Here is a 17691-nt window from a genome sequence, read left to right on the forward strand (position 1 = left end):
CAAAAGTCTGACAGATAACCAACAAGTATTTAAGAAGAAATTAAAAGAATTTCTGAATGACAACTCCTTCTATTCCATAGAGGAATTTTTAGATAGAAATTAAGAAAAAAAGGAAAAAAACAAACATAAAAAAGTTGTTATATTAACTTAATTATGTTGTTAAATTAACTTAATTATGTCATGTATTGGAAAATTTGACTCGTTCCACATCATTACGAAATATCGTATTCATGATCTATGGAACTAGTATTTATCTAATCTAATTTAATGTAAATGGGGTTAAAAAGTAAATCTGGGACTTTAAAGACGTAATGGATAAAATGAAGACAAGTAATTGTACTGTTGACAACAATTAGGAAACTGTAGCAAGTAATAGGAAGAAATTATAAGCAGACTGCAATGTCCTCAAAATTTCTAAATACACGCTGACGTGAAAACCTGCGGCTGCCCTTGCCCCTGCCTCCTTTCGCGACAGCAACAGCGTATTCGCCGCGGTCGCTGTGCTTTGGTAACGTAACGGCGGCCGCTGCGCACGCATTGATCGGCAACTGTCAGGCGGCGCAGTGCTGCCACCTGGCGGCCGCCCCGCCACACTCTGCCGGCGGAGAACTGGGCCTGGCTCAGTGGCAGGCCAGCTTGCGGTGGCCGGTGCGGTCCGTGGCTCCCGTGGTCGCGAGTTCGAGGTTTCCCCAGGCGCCGGGATAGCCCGCTCAGGTAAGGAAGGGCCCGGCCCGCTGCTGCGCTTACGTCTCTCTCTCGTCCGCTTCTTAAAAACCTGCTGGCATTTTTACGTACCTTTAATTTCCGGATCATCACTCACCCGACCGGTTCGATGTGGCCGGCAACAGTTTCCTCACCTGTGGCGGTCTCTTCGTCTCACTGCAATATTTCTACCAAACGTCACCAATTATTTCTCGGATATATTGAAATTTCTGCCTTTCCCTTACAGTTCTCGTCCTCTACTGCCCCGAATGCAAGATCAGCACTTTAGTACTTACCAGCCCAGAATGAGGGAATAACCACTACTGTGAAACGGCGCTTGCTCCCCTCGTACACGACGTCTTGGAATCCGCGTAAATGCAGGTCAACAGGTAGTCCCATACACCTCGATTCCAGAAATCCATTCGACGCTGCACCGCGTCGGACTACTGAGATTCGATCACACGGAGTGCCTTCCCGAATACGTGACTACCTCGAGGAACCTTCGGCTGATAGAAACCAGTTCGTTATACTGGATGGCGAAAGTTCAGCAAAAGTGATGTTAAGTAAGGCCTCAATAGTACGCTATCTTCATCATCGGTGCTCTTTGCTTCATGAGAGAGCAGAGCGGGAGTCAGGATGGTTACTGGGGATAGAACTGGGTTACCGTGAGAGATAATGCATCTGTTTAAATACGTAAAAGTAATCGGAGTGTTAAGCAGATTAGAATATGAGTACGGAAAGAAGCACAAGACTGTATCAATCGCTCTCTATTCACAGTTTACAGCTGAGTCGAAGCTAGAGTGCTGAATAAGTATTGTGATTGTCACAAGTATAAAAGTAATCAGAGTGCTGAGAAAATAATAAGGTAAGGATATGTCTGTACTAATAATCTGTGATCAGCAACAACTGCTTAGTGAAAAAAAAGCTTTTGTTGCAAAACTTATAACCAATGGCTTGTTGTATTACTCCCCCACACCGATACCTTGCAAATAGCGCCTCTAATGTTGCCAGTATACATAAACGATTTGTCAGATACAATCTGCAGCGTTGTGGTTTTATTCGTTTACGGTGTTGTTATGCACAGGAAAAAAGTCGTCAATAGACGATCACAAGGAAATGCTCAAAGACTTAGAGAAGCTGTAATGAGTGCCACGTCCGTTTAAATGTGTATAAATGTAAAATAATGCGTGGTTACGACAAAGGAAAAGAACTTGATTTTGTCCGATTACATAATAACGGTGGTGGACATGCTAAGCACATCATGTTGTACAAATAGTTAGGGGCAATAGTAAATAACGGCATGAATGGGACAGTCACTTGAAATCAGAACTAGGGAGGGCGAAAGGAAGGCTTAATTTAGTGGAGGATGTCTCGGAAAACGCAATGCATATGTAATGGGAAAGTGCGTACAAGACGGTAAAGTGACCCATGCTAGAATACTGTTCCAGCTTTCGGACTCCTGATCAGATCGATGAGGAAATAGAGTTCGAACCGCATCAGAGATGCGTTGGAACGATCGTAACAGGATGGTATAGCCCACACGAAACTGTAATACATACTTGGGCAACTTAAATGGGTCTCTTTAGCAGGAACTCCTTTCGGTAAGTTTAGAAAACCTGTAGTCGAAGAAGAACGTAATCCGCGTGGGATACCTGTAACATACTACAAAGCACTTGCTCCGCTTATAGCAGTAATTTATCGTTGTTCGCTGGAGCAAAAGAATATCTAGGGACTGGACAAAAGCGCAGGTCATTCCTGTTTTCAAGAAGGTCCTTAGGACAGATGCACATAATTATGGACTGATATCGTTGACGTCGATCTGTTGTAGAATTATGGAACAAATGTTTGTGCTCATGAACTGTGACATTTTCGAAGAACGAAAATCTCCTCTATAAAAGTCAACATGGCTTCTGCAAACAGAGATCGCTCTGCTTTTCCGCGAAGTCCACGACGACCCTCAAGTTGATCCCCTGTTCCTTGACTCAGGGAGGCATTTGACAGCGTCCCGCACTGCCATTTAATGAAAAAATATGCGAGCTTATCGAGTATCGGACCAGATTTATGACTCGATCAAGACTTTCTTGCAGAGAGCACTCAACACTTCGCTCTTAACGGGACAAAATCGACAGGTGCAAAGGTAATGTCTGGAATACCCCGAGGAACTTTTGACATTACCGCTACTCTTTACAGTGTAAGCAAATGGTTTAGTAGAACGCGTCGGAAGCTTTTTTAGACTGTTTGCAGGTGCAGTTGTCTATAAGAATGAAGAAACGGCAGAAGACAGTATCGATTTGGCAGTTGCCCCTGTTCGTAAATAAATTTAAATTATTGTGCGTACGTAGGAGAATAAATCCACTGCCGTACAACTACACTATTGATGAGGAACTGTTGGAAACAGTATCTACCGCAAAATATCTGCGACTAACTGTCCATATCAACATTAAGTGGAATGACCACGTAAAACAAATAATAGACGTATCAGACGCAACACTGAGATTCATAAGAATAACCTTAAGGAAATGTAACTGGTCAACGAAGGGAGTGGCTTACAAGGCGCTTGTTCGACCGGTTCTTGAGTATTTGTTCAACAGTCTACGATCCTTAACAGAGACTGATGAAGAGAGAGAGAAGATCCAACGAAGGGCGAAGCGTTTCGTCACTGGACCGTTAGGTTAGCGTGAGAGCGTTACAGAGAGGGTCAACAAAATCCAGTGGGAGACGTCACGCATCACGGAGAGGTTTACTACTGAAATTTCGACAGAGTGCTTTTAAAGGAAGAGTCGAACAACATATTACTTTCTCCCACACAGCTCGCGAAATGACCACGGTTAGAAAATTCGAGAAATCAGAGCTAATACAAAGGCTTACCGACAATCATTTTTCCCACGCGGTTTTCGCGAGTTATACAGCTAGGGGGGGATGATGGTCGAAGTAGAGAGGATATAAAATGTAGACTGGCAATGGCAAGGAAGGCGTTTCTGAAGAAGAGAAATTTGTTAACATCGAGTATTGGTTTAAGTGTCAGGAAGTCGTTTCTGAAAGTATTTTTATGGAGTATAGTCATGTATGGAAGTGAAACATGGATGATAAATAGTTTAGACAAGAAGAGAATAGAAGCTTTCGAAATGTGGTGCTACAGAAGAATGCTGAAGATTAGATGGGTAGATCACATAACTAATGAGGAGGTATTGAATAGAATTGGGGAGAAGAGGAGTTTGTGGCACAACTTGACTAGAAGAAGGGATCGGTTGGTAGGACATGTTCTGAGGCATCAAGGGATCACCAATTTGGTACTGGAGGGCAGCGTGGAGGGTAAAAATCGTAGAGGGAGACCAAGAGGTGAATACACTAAGCAGATTCAGAAGGATGTAGGCTGCAGTAGGTACTGGGAAATGAAGAAGCTTGCACAGGATAGAGTAACATGGAGAGCTGCATCAAACCAGTCTCAGTACTGAAGACCACGACAACAACAGCTAGGGGGGATCAGTTAGTGGCACCAGAAATACCCTCCGCTACACACCGTCAGGAATCAGGAACCTGACATCTCATGTATGGCTCGTGCGAATAGTATAATACAGATTATTGCACGTACAGAGGTATGTAGGCAGTCCATTTTCCTTCTCAACACGCGAATAGAACAATATAGAAAACTAATAATATTGGTACGATGTATCCTCCACCATGCGCTGTGCAGCAGCTTGCGGTGTATCTGTATAGATCAGATATTTCTTTTTATACAATACTGGAGGACGTTCTCAGAAGTTTAAACCTCACATTAATGCCTTTATCTGAGACTAGTAGACCTACTTTTGACAAGGGATTGTCTCTTGTTTCCTACGCTAGTATACTCCTTATGCCCCCCCCCCCCCTTTGCTTCGCCGTCTAGCACTGCTCGCTTCCAGTGTAGCAGGATTCCTTCACTTTGGGTACTACGTGGTCCAAAACTTTTATATCTCGTTCCTCTTTAATCTCATTTCTACTGCCCCTCTACACTTCCGTCTTTCTTTGGGTTAACTCTGTAATTAGTGGAGAGTAGTCTTCAATCCATTCAACAGGTCCCGCAGTTCTTTCAGAGAGGATAGCAACGCACGCCTGCGAATCCTATCATTGATATCCCTTTTTAATCTCACTTCGGCCACAGAGTAGATTAGAAGTACGCCGATTAGGGTATCTTGTACAGTAGTTCTAAATTGCCCAAGTTCTATTGAAATGTGCGATTCGATTCGTTATTTGCTATCTGAAAAGTTATAGTTGTAGTATGAAATTACAATGAAATGAACTCCCTTAGCTGCTTACAGGCGTTGACATACGTCAACGGGGACAGATGAAAATGTGTGCCCCGACCGGGACTCGTATCCGGGATCTCCTGCTTACATGGCAGATGCTCTATCCATCTGAGCCACCGAGGACACAGAGGATAGCGTGACTGCAGGGATGTATCTCTGGCACGCCTCCCGCGAAACCCACATTCTCAACGTATTGTCCCGCACTACATTGGTAGTGCCCCCACCCATTATATATATATATATATATATATATATATATATATATATATATATATATATATATACTAAGATGGTATCTTAGTAAATATATAGTTGTAGTAGTTGACGGGAAATTATCTGCTGAAACAGAAGAAACATATGTGGTCCCCCCAAACAAGTGTTATATGCCCTCTGTTGGTCTAATGTTCATAATCTGTTTAGATGACTATCTGAGCAGGGATCGTAGATTGTTTGCAGATGATTCTGTCTCTCACGCTCTAGTACAGTCACCGGCAGATCAAAAAGAATTGTGTAATGATTTGCACAACGTATCTCGGATTCGAAAGCGGCAATTGACCCTAACATGTGAGTTCTTCCATGTGGGTATTAAAACAATCCAGTGCATTCCAGTAACACGATAAATAACACAGATTTAAATATTGTCTATTCAACTAACAATAAGTACCTACGGACTCTAATTACGAACAATTTAAAAATTGTAAGCATCACATAGAAAGTGTTGTGGAGAATTCTTGCAGGTGTATATCGCAAAGGTCTTTACATTTTTACCTTAATGAAATTAAGAAAATAACAGTGCTTTTGACACTTTATGATGCAAGAAATCTACTAAGTAAAGTGCCTACACAACACGTGTATTTCCTCTTCTGGAATAGTGCTGCACGATATGGGACCCTTACCGGGTGGGGTTCACAGAAAAGATACAAAAAGTGTGAAAGATCGGCAGCTCATTTGGTACTGTTGCGAAGTAAGGGAGCCGGTTCGAGTGGCAATTAATAAAACAAAGGCGTTTTTCGTTGCTGCGAAATTTTTTCTCCAAATCTGAATCATCACCTTTCTCTTACGAATGCAAAAATACATGTAGGGTGAAATGACCGTCGTAATAAAATAAGAGAAATCAGATCTCGCACTGAAAGATTTGAGTGTTCGGTATTTCCACGCGCTATTCGAGACGGCGCAGCAGTCGAGAACTAATGTGAAATCATCCCTAAACAATTAAATGTGAATTTCGAAGTAGTCATGTACATGAAATCGCAAAGAGCTTCCATTCTTTTGCCTTACAGAAAATCGGAACCACACACTGTTTTTCACAGGCTGCTGGTCGATGAAAGTCGTTCGTTAAAACGTCGATACGGAACCTCTCTACGGATATCTAGCGCAGTCGCGTGACCCCATTACTGTAATCGACGCAGATTCTGTTTAAGAGTCCATGAATTTCGCGGCATGTGACACCGTCTGACACCTGCATCTATATTCAACGTTCTACATTGCCGTGGCCGCCGGAGAGTGTTTCATTCCCATATCATCCCTGCTTGCCCCTCCCTTTTTTCTTCTTCCATTCGGCGCTTTATCTCCGAGTGTCGTGGAGTCTTTCCGTCTTCCCCTTGAGTGATTCACAAGGAGGCAGTGGGAGGAAGTACTACGAGGAGCGTTTAGTAACTAACGTATTTTTTTTTTTTTTTTGTGAAAGCGGTTTGGTTTTATTCATCAGTCCACTACACCATATTATTCTCCACTCTTTTGACTATAAAACCTCATTTTTCCACGTAATCTCCGTTCAGTGCGAAGGCCTTAAGCCACCTTGCTGGGAGGGTCTGTGTGCCCGCATGGTACCATCCTATTGGTCGACCGTCGGAGCCAACTTCTTGCTGCACCAGTAACCTGCCCATCAGCCACGTACCGCCTCTCGAGAACCTTCGTTGCGCCAAACAAGTGGAAGTCAGAAGGTACGAGATGCGGGTTGGAGGTGGACAACGAGTATACTCCAGTGAAGTTTTGTGAGCTCCTCTCGGTGCGCAAACTTGTGTGAGGCCTTACGTTGTCTTGGAGAAGTCGTTTGTTTCTTCAGATTCCCGAGGGCAATACAATACACTTCAGAGTCGATCGTTGCACCAAGATATCAAACAGAATAACACGTTCAGAGTTCACAAGAAGGTCACCATGATTTTAACGGCTGAAGGGACGGCCTTGAACTTTTTCTTCTAAGAAGAGGTGATGTGCCGCCACTCAACGGATTGTGGTACTCAAAAATGGTTCAAATGGCTCTGAGCACTATGGGACTTAACATCTCAGGTCATCAGTCCCCTAGAACTTAGAACTACTTAAACCTAACTAATCTAAGGACATCACACACATCCATGCCCGAGGCAGGATTCGATCCTGCGACCGTAGCTGTCGCGCGGTTCCAGCTGTGGCGCCTAGAACCGCTCAGCCTGGTGGTACTCGGTTCGAAGTGCTGAACTCATGTTTCATCGCCTGTGACGATGTTCGACAAAAAAATTGTCACGATCAGCCTCGTAACGAACAAGCTATTCCGCGCAGACGATCCACCGTTGTTCTCTATGGTCTTCTGTTAGGATTCGAGGAACCCAGTGGCTGCACACCCAGCTGGTGTGTCCGCGCTCCCGACAGAGACGTTCAGTTGAACAGCGAGGTGTTTGATCGTGATCCCTTGATCTCCTCGAATGAGAGTGGCCGCACGTTACGACACAGCTGTGTGCAGCCGACCAGCACGCGGGAGATCGGACAGGTTTGCGAGACCTTGTTGCCGTGATGAGAGGCCTCGTCTGACGACTCACCGTGCTTTAGTTCACTACCAGGTCTCCGTAGACATTCTGCTAGCTCCTATGTCTATCTGCGGTCCTCTGGTTTTCCGCTAAAAGAAACTCAATGACAGCTCTCTGCTTGGAACGCACCTCCGTTACAGACGCCATTTTGAAGGCTACGTATAGCGTCGCCGCCTATCGGAACTTCCTGAAACTATAGACGCTGGAGAGGGAATATTCAAAAACGTTCCACAACAAATTCCACCGAGCGAGTTGGCGCAGTGGTTAGCACACGGAACTCGCATTCGGGAGGACGACGTTTCAACCCCACGTCCGGCCATCCTGATTTAGGTTTTCCGTGATTTCCCTCAATCGCTCCAGGCAAATACCGGTATGGTTCCTTTAGAAGGGCACGGCCGACTTCCTTCCCCTTCCTTCCCTAATCTGATGAGACCGGTGACCTTGCTGTTTGGTCTCCTCCCCCAAACAACCCAACACAACCCACAACAAATTCGGCATCCTTTCAGCGGAAACTGATACAAAAATTGTGTTGCGTTATTTATTGAACAAAGGCAACGGTCTTGCTGCAGTGGAGACACCGGTTCCCGTCGGATCACCGAAGTTATGCGCTGTCTGGCGTGGCCGGCACTTGGATAGGGGACCGTCTGGGCCGCCGTGCGCTGTTGCCATTTTTCGGGGTGCACTCAGCCTCGTGATGCCAACTGAGCAGCTACTCTACCGAACAGTAGCGGCTCCGGTCATCTCTCACGTTTCCTAGGCAGGACTAGTTTACTGGCCAGCTCCCATGTGTTCTGCCGAGTTGTTGTCTCCATTTACCTACCGACCGGGAGAGCAGTGTACTGACCACACGCCCCTCCTCTCCACATCCTCAGCTGAGGATGACACGGCGGTCGGATGGTGCCGATGGGCCACTTGTGGCCTAAAGACGGAGTGAGTGTTATTTATTGAACGCCCCTCGTATGTCGTCCCTATGATCTCTCACGTTTCCTAGGCAGGACTAGTTTACTGGCCAGCTCCCATGTGTTCTGCCGAGCTGTTGTCTCCATTTTACCCAAAATATTTCGACGACTGACCAGGCCACCTTTTCAGGGTGCTTCGAATTTTGGCGTTACGTGTATTCGCTGCCTGAACTACAACCTTACTGTGAACTGGCGTTGTTCTCGCGCCACTGTTTATAGCCAAGTGCGATTCCCCGCACTCACTGTATCATATGATGCTTTTTCGTTTCATTTTTTTCCTCCAAATCGCACACTCACATTTTTTTAAAAATCTTATGGGACTTAACTGCTAATGTCATCAGTCCCTAAGCTTACACACTACTTAATTTAAATTATCCTAAGGAAAAACACACACACCCATGCCCGAGGGAGGACTCGAACCTCCGCCGGGACCAGCTGTTTTCTTTTTTGTTCCATTTTATAAGGCACGGGGTATCTCATACAGACGACATGAACCCCTCTTGTCATTATTCATTTAGTGAATCAGTGACATGAAGGAAAACCTTCAGGGATCCTGAATAAGTCTGGGTATACAGGGTTTGGACACGGCTATGGAATCACCGCGAGCAATGCGCGCCTGAACATTGATCATAGCCAAGCCTGCGGGTTGTGCAATGTCCTCAATTCGTTGGGTGTCATTCGTGATCAGAATAGTGCTCATTATAGCTGCGGTTGGACTCTGTCGGAGGTAAGTGAATCAGAACGCGAGCAAGTTACTAGTGCTAGTTTGGCGGGAGCTTCGGTAACGAATGTAGCCGAAGTGTTTGTTCTTTCAAGAGGGGCCTTATCGGAACATTTATACCGCGTAGGGGGGCAGCAGAGAAACGTCATCCGCAAAGTCGCAACGCAGAAGAAAACGTGAAGTGAGTAATCGTGCGGGTGGTCATTGAAGAGGACTGTAACCAAAAATAAAGAGGACGGCAGCTGCTAGAGTCACCGCAGAACTGAATGTCGCACTCGCAAACCCTCTCAGCGCCAAAAACAACACGAAGGGAGCTCCATGAGGAGTGAATTGAAGAGCGAGCTGGAATTCAAAAACCGCTCTTTAGTGATGAAAATGCTTACAAAAGGAAAACATGGAATAAGAATTGTAAAACGTGGAGTATAGAGCGATGGAAGAAGGTCATTTGGTTGGAGGTATCTCGCTGCACAATGTTTCCTAGTTACGGCCGGGTTTATGTCGCAGGAGTGAAAGACAGGGTTTGGTGGCTATTTGGACAGCCGTATCGCGGTATTCAGTGTGCCCCATAACTACTCCGCAAGTTGGCATTACTACCAAATATTGTGCGACCGTTTTGGCTGATCAGGTCCATACCACGGTACAACGTTTCTTCCCCAGTGGTGATGCCGCGTTCCAATACGACAGCTTTCATCGTCCAGGACTGGTTTTGTGAGCAGGACAATGAATTCTCCTTCTCTCCTGGCCACCAGAGTCACCAGGTCTAAACGTTGTTGAGCATTTGCAGTCTAGTTTGGAGAGAGGGCGCGTGATCGCTAAGCGCCTCCATCATCGTCACCTGTATTTGCCACTAATTTGCAAGAAAAACGGAATGAGATTCCCTCGAAACCAAACAGGACTTGTTTTTATCCACTCAGGGACGACTGCAAAGGCCGGCAGTTTTCCTACAGCGCATTACGCTTGATAATATGTTGTGTCTTTGTTGTTTCCATCAACTTGTCCACCCGCTATGTATTAGCTGAAGATGAGGAAACCATAGACATTTAATATGTACGTTGCCATTACAGTGAGCTGTTACTATACTGACTAATAGTATTTCTGCTTGCGCCGACTAAATGTGGCTAAATGAACCCCGAAGAACGCTGCTACTATGCAGAAATGCCGCTTTTTTTACGGTTATATTAAATAGAAACTGTTTATTACGTTTTGATAGCTTAATATTCACATGATTGTATTTTCTGGAGAAAATAGTTCTCCAGATCTGCAGCAATAAGACCTGTTTCTAAAGTCAGGCTACTTTACGACGGAGGCTGCCACTTGTCGTGTAGCTAACAGGAGTATTCGTGATTAAAATCCTTCTGGGTATTATGCCGCGTCATTGCTAAATATTAACAATAGTCTGTAATAAATAGAAGCACATATCCCCATGCAAAACGAGTTGTGCCCTGACGAAGACCGTTGCAATTCGGCCGAAACGTCGGTTTTAGTTTATTATTGTTGTTAGTTTTCAGCAATGACGTGGCATAATACCCAGAAGAATTTTAATCACTATAATACCGGCCGCGGAAGCCTACGTTCTCATAACAGGAGTATTAGTTGCTCGAATCTAGTCGGGTAATAAGTGGGGGAACGAATAAGCTGTCTTTATCATTTTCCTTTGAACGCTCGGACTCCCAGTTTGTTCCCTTAATTTTGCTGAATACCTGTGCAAAAAATGGTTCAAATGGCTCTGAGCACTACGGGACTTAACATCTGAGGTCATCAGTCCCCTAGAACGTAGAACTACTTAAACCTAACTAACCTAAGGACATCACACACATCCATGCCCGAGGCAGGACTCGAATCTGCGACCGTAGTGGTCGCGCGATCCTAGTCTGAAGCGCCTAGAACCACTCTGCCACATCGGCCGGCCCAAATAGCTACGCACTTGAGTACATAACGCCGCTCATCCTAGACATAGAGAGAAATGTGTGATTTCAAAAACATATTAATGAAATTACTCCAATAGATTCATCAAAATCATTTGTGAATTTGCCGCGTCACCGTATAAAGTATTTTAAGATACTGAAATAATCGACATTACACACCGCAATGTTTTTAGGGTGTACACTGCTTCTGATGAAGTTTTTGTTGAATTTGCACCTTCCACGCCCCCTGCCCCCCCCTCCCCCCCCCCCCCCCGCACCACCCATCCCCCCCCCCCCCCCGGCGCCGCTGAAAAATCAACCATCTCCGGGAGATGAAGGTCGCTCCAACGCGTCATATATTTTAGCGATGAAAATATTTCTTATGCGATGACGCGAAAGTACGATCTGCATGATTTTAATTAAACCCACCTGTAATGGAAACTTACGTATGTACGAGAAAATTTTTTTCGGAAATCTGTGGTAAGTTTCTATGGGACCAAACTGCTGAGGTCATCGGTTCATAGGCTTACGCCCTACTTAATCTAACTTAAACTAGCTTGCGCTAAGGACAACACACACACCCATACCCGAGGGAGGACTCGAACCTCCGACGGGGGCAGCCGCGCGAACCGTGAGAAGGCGCCTTACAACGCGCGGTTACCCCGCGAGGCACAGTCTGAGAAGCGGGATAAAATTATGGCTGTTTTCCTCAAAACCATCGACAATAATGAAAACCATCGAATGACGTGTTTCCAGGCATATTTGATGATTTAAAGTGAGCAATAAAATTAATGCAGTGCAGTCTGAAGGTCTGAGTCTTTCAGTAGGTTCAGTGACCATCAGGTCTTTGCCCCTTCGATTAACGAGCTTGTTTCTGGCAAGCAAAGAAATATCCATTTCGATACACACACACACACACACACACACACACACACACACACACACAGAGAGAGAGAGAGAGAGAGAGAGAGAGAGAGAGAGAGGGAATTTTGTTATGGTTTCAGGGAGTATTGATACACATGCACCTTCAATTAGTTCCAAGAGAACCGCTAAATTAGTGGAGATTTTTTCTTAAATTGTAATAAACACCGTAAGTTGTTACACCCATTTCGTTCTATGTCTAGAAAAGAAAGTGTGTATGGATCATACCCTCAGGTTCGCCACAATTTTTGTCTACAGACCAATCACATGTATGTCGCTGGCAGCCATGGCTGAATTTCAATGTGGAAATGATTCTTACAAACCGTCTGCTAAACCAGTCTTTTTCCTTTTTATTATATTTACAAGAGACGATTATAAATCTATACAGATTATAAAAATGCTCGTAAGACGTTCGACGGGGGCTGGGGGCGAAAACGGGTGACATGAAAGCACCAGCCAGGTGCTGCGGTAGTCTAACTAGATTGGACGTGCTCATCGAGTAAGAGTGGAGACCCGTCACAAGTTTCCTCTGATGTCGCACATACGTAAGTTTTGAGGCAGATAAAACAAATTGTATTTAACTTTTCCCAGAATTAACTGAATGACATCCACACACGCAAGCATAGCTCACAAGCCCATGAGTATTCACACATCTACCAATGTCAAATGTTTCTTCGTACCAAGGTACGAGAGGAGTTCAATATGTAATGGAACACATTTTTTTTGCGGCCAGATTCGGTTGAAAAAATGTGAAATTTGTTGGCAGACATTGTGGAATCTTCCCCCTTCAGCGTCTGTATTTCCATGCAGTTCCGATAGGTGGCAGTGCTGTATGTAGCCTTCAAAATGGCGTCTGTAGCGGAGGTGCGTTCCAAGCAGAGGGCTGCCTTAGAGTTTCTTTGTCGGAGTACCAGAGCATCGCAGATAACCATAGGCGCTTGCAGAATGCCTACGGAGGCCTGATAGTGAACAAAAGCACGGTGAGTCGTTGGCCAAGGCGTCAGTCATCATCGCAACGAGGTCGCGCTAACCTCTCTGATCTCCCGATGCCGTCTGGCCGCACACAGCTGCGACTCCTGCAATGTTGGAACGTGTGGACACCCTCGCTCGATGTGGTCGACGGGTCACAAACAGACACCTCGGTTCTCAACTAGGCTTGTCTGTTGGCAGTGCTGGTGTGTGACCGCCGAGTTCCCCGCTGCCTAACAGAAGGCCATAGAGAGCAATGAAGGACCATCTTTGCGGTGCTCCTTGCAGGTTATATGGCTGATCGTGACAGGCGATGAAACATGGGTTTATCACTTCCAATCGGAACCAAATGGCAGTCCATGACTGGCGCCGCACAACTTCTCCTTCGAAGAAAAGGTTTGAAGCCGCGCTTTCAGCCGGTAAAGTCATGGCGATGTCCTGTGGAACTCCGAAGCGGTTATTCTGTTTGATGTCCTCTCTCACTGTGCAACGACCAGCTGTAAAATGTGTTGTACTACCCTCATAAAACTGAAGAAACAACTTCAGGGTGCCATCGCCGCAAAAATGGAGGAACCTCTGCTTCTCCGTGAGCTTAATAAACACAACAATTACATAAAAAATGGCTCTAAGCACTATGGGACTTAACATCTGAGGTCGTCAGTCCCCTAGACTTAGAACTACTTAAACCTAACTAACCTAAGGACATCACACACATCCATGCCCGAGGCAGGATTCGAACCTGCGACCGTAGCAGTCACGCAGTTCCAGACTGAAGCGCCTAGAACCGCTCGGCCACTCCGGTCGGCTTTTAGTTTTAAAAATGCTTTCGTAATAAAATACTTTCATAAAACTTTTCACTCCCTTAGGGGCTGAATTTCCAAAAAAAAAAAAAGGCTATAACACGTATTCTTTAATCTCCAAACGGGAAACCACATAGCAATTTTTGTAGTTATAGCTTCAAAATAGCCTCAATAGCGAAATTTTTCAAAAATTATTTCGTTCTCCATTTCATTCCCTGAGTGGTGGAATTTCGAAGAATTCGTTAATCGATGCCATAGTGTAAGATCAACACCGTCTCCAAATAAGTTTCTATGCATAGCGGTTTGGGAAGGACGATGTTGAGTCAATAGGTCTGGATATTTCCTTTTGTATATAGAAGTATACAGTTTCATTATTTACATTCACAACTTACTTAGGCTATAGTTTAAATAAGGCCATTTCAAACTTCAATATATTGTCAAGTAATAAGAATAATTTCAAGTCTAGTTCCATGAGTCCTTGACGTATGTAATAAGACAAAGTTATACCTAAATATATTGATCAGTGACATATAGGCCCAGCTGCTGTAATAGCGACAGCTAATTTACTCTAATAAGATAAATTACCAGAAAAATATTAAATACGGGATTTCAGCATCCCACGCAAGGTCCAGACGAGATAATTTTTTAACTCTCAAATACGGAAAATCTATTTATAATCTACACATGAGATGTATAATCTCATCTTAGAGGCTTAACACAGTAAGACAAATGTTACAGTTAGAAACGTGATTTGCCTTAATGCAACGTGCGAACTATCCAGGCAGTGGCCACCCAATATTTGGGAATGAGAGCACTAAGTGGCTTCCAAAAAACAGTCTACGTTATTTCAAAGCTTTACGAAACTTTTTCCTGCTGAAATCCTCCCACAAAAATCATGAATGGAAAATTTTCGTTGGACATCCAGTAAAACTTCAACTTCAGGCATGACGTTTCAATTTATTACTTTCTACTATTAAGTCGATTCGCAACGCATTTTGCAAACGGTATATACTTATACCACTGAATGTACTTGCAAAATTATATCACTGTACGAGATATAGTTCACCAGATGTGACGTCATAAACACTGAGATGTGTGGAAAACCAGCTTTCGCTTAAAACGGAGTGCCAGTTACCCAAACAACACTCACCCATGGATTGATAACGAGAGCACTTAGCGACTTCCCACAAACTTTAAACACGATCTCAAACCTTTCATAATTTTTTCTCATTTGCGTATGCGTACCGTCAAATATTTAACACAGTAACTCATCTGTAAAGTAGTCAGTCGCTTGTGGCTGTTTTATGCACGGGAGTTCGACTCTTTAACTAATCTTGGGTGGAACTTGTTTCAGGTTCCTTAGTGTACGGAAAGATTGGCAAGCATAGGATAGCTCGGCTCATGGTCCACCATATGGCACATTGCTTGTCGGAAAAAGAGTGCTTGCTGAAGGTTTCTTCAGAGCTTTTTCTCCGCCAGGGCAAAACTCTGCGGCGGGCACACTGCGCTCCTCTGTCCGTCTCAGCAGAGTCCGCTGGTTGCCGGCTCGCTGGCTGCAATGGAAAGTGTCAGGTTGTTCGCCGTTCGCCACTCCGTGCGTTCACTGTTATCCCGTACGAAACTCAGTTTGAAGCGAGAGTGCTGCTGTTACCCTTCGTGTGGTGTGCGCAGAGGTAAATAAACACGAGCGAGGGTTGGTCGCGAACAGGGCGACGGGAAATACAGGAATAAATCTGTACAACTGGTTCCAAACATTTGAAACCTCACGTCATGCTTCTTTCGAATCACTATTTACTGCTGTACATTTTTCGTGTCATGAAACGTGCTTTCCAGAACCCTTCATACAAAATTCTGCCCTGGCTGAATAGAAGGAGCTCGACAGACACGAAATGAAGGTCGCACAGGAAGGCTGATATAGGTGTGGGAGACGACAAAAGTACATCCCACTAGAATGTCTGTATTACCACGCGCTCATAACGTGCGTCTGGACTACGTCAGCCAGTTCATTCATTCATTCAGTCAGTCAATCAGCCATTCATGCATCATTTATTTGTTCACCAAATCCCGAGGACTTCATCAGGAAGAACATTCAGTTATACGTCAACTACAGACAAACTGTGCGTTGAAACTTAATCTGTTAGTCAGACAGCGGCAGCAGTCGGTCGAGACACAATCATCAATAGGCAAGTAACCCATTGTGTGAAATTTTATGGGTTCCCAACCAGTAGCGGATAGTATAGTTTCATCTGTGTGCTTTGGTAGTTCCTATTCTTGAATTTATGCAAGTTGATTTAATACTTAATGGGGACAGTTCTCATGTTTACGTTTATGTCCGAAGAAAACCGCTTTTTAACATACTGCAAATCCCTAATCAGGAGTGAATCATTAAGTCTCACCTGAGTGCTTTGGTAGCTTATTTTTTGAATCTCTGCATTTTAATGTAATTTATTAGACGCAAGAAATTTTCCTCCCTGTCTACAATAGAGTTCCATAGCATGTGTTGACAGACCTTTTTTTGTCTGTGTAGTGTAGTTTCTCATGGTCCTTAGTGGTGACAAGAACTGTCATTGCTGTGTGGAGATGTGAGCATAGATGGTGATACTTCACTCTCAGCTCCAGGCTGTGATGACTTCGGTTACCCAGCTTGAGACTGCAGTGGATTGGATCACTGTTGTGGGCCGCCGTGCGCATCCAACTGACGTCCAGGACGACTCACGAGTTCACCGATCGATCTGTAACAGTGGCAGCCCAGTTACTGCTCGCACTGAGGTTGACATCTCACCCATGGTCAGGGCATGCCAGGTGGTGAAAGACTTCTCAGGGGACCGCACATTACGCACATTGGCTGTCAGATGCAGTTGCATGTTCTGTTTCAGAGGAAATCTATCACCCTGCAGAGGTTGGGTTTATTGGTATGTGGTAGCTCCAATGTTAGGCGCATAATGGGGTGCCTTAGAGTCGTGGTTGGCAAAGAGGGGAAGAAAGACAATGTGAACTCCGTGTGCATGCCGGGTGGGGTCATTCCAGACGTGGAACGTGTCCTTCCAGATGTCATAATGACCACGGGGTACAGAGAGCTGCAGGTGGTGTGTCACGTCGGTATCAACGATGTGTGCTGCTTTAGGTTAGAAGATATATCTCTTGTTGCGAGAGACCATCGCAAGTGGCAAATGCTGCCAGTCTTGCTTGCGAGATGAAAGTAGAGCTCACCATTTGCAGCTTAGTCGACAGCACCTATGCGGACCTCTGGTACAGAGCCGAGTGGAGGGTCTGAATCAGAGACTGAGACGGTTCTGGGACCGTGCAGGCTGCAGATTCCTCGAGTTGCACCATAGGGTGGTGGGGTTTCCGGTTCCACTGAGTAAGTCGGGAGTTCACTACACGCAGGAGGCGGCTACACGGGTAGCAGGGGTTGTGTGGCGCGGACTGGGCGGTTTCTTAGCTTAGAACGTCTCGGGAAAAAAGGCTTCAGTCTCAAAGCGTGTAGGTCGAACACAAGAAGAACGTAGATATAGGAACCATCGGATAACAGTTGTAAATTGTCGTAACTGTGTTCGGAAAGTACTGGAGCTCCAACCGCTAATGGAAAGCACTGATCCTGAAAGCGTTATAGGCACTGAAAGCTAGCTAAAGCCGGAGATAAGCT

The 17691-nt window shown here is 45.0% G+C and overlaps 1 long non-coding RNA gene across 1 annotated transcript in view; it reads left to right on the forward strand.

Annotated features, from left to right (window-relative positions):
* The first annotated feature begins 634 nt into the window (after positions 1-634).
* The window catches only part of LOC124716666, a 253915-nt gene continuing 236858 nt past the window's right edge, over positions 635-17691 (forward strand). The window contains exon 1 of the long non-coding RNA XR_007005659.1: positions 635-714. This is a non-coding gene — a long non-coding RNA (uncharacterized LOC124716666). The remainder of the gene's footprint in view (positions 715-17691) is intronic.

The sequence above is a fragment of the Schistocerca piceifrons genome, chromosome 9 (genome assembly GCF_021461385.2).
Source record: "Schistocerca piceifrons isolate TAMUIC-IGC-003096 chromosome 9, iqSchPice1.1, whole genome shotgun sequence".
Lineage (NCBI taxonomy): Eukaryota > Metazoa > Arthropoda > Insecta > Orthoptera > Acrididae > Schistocerca > Schistocerca piceifrons.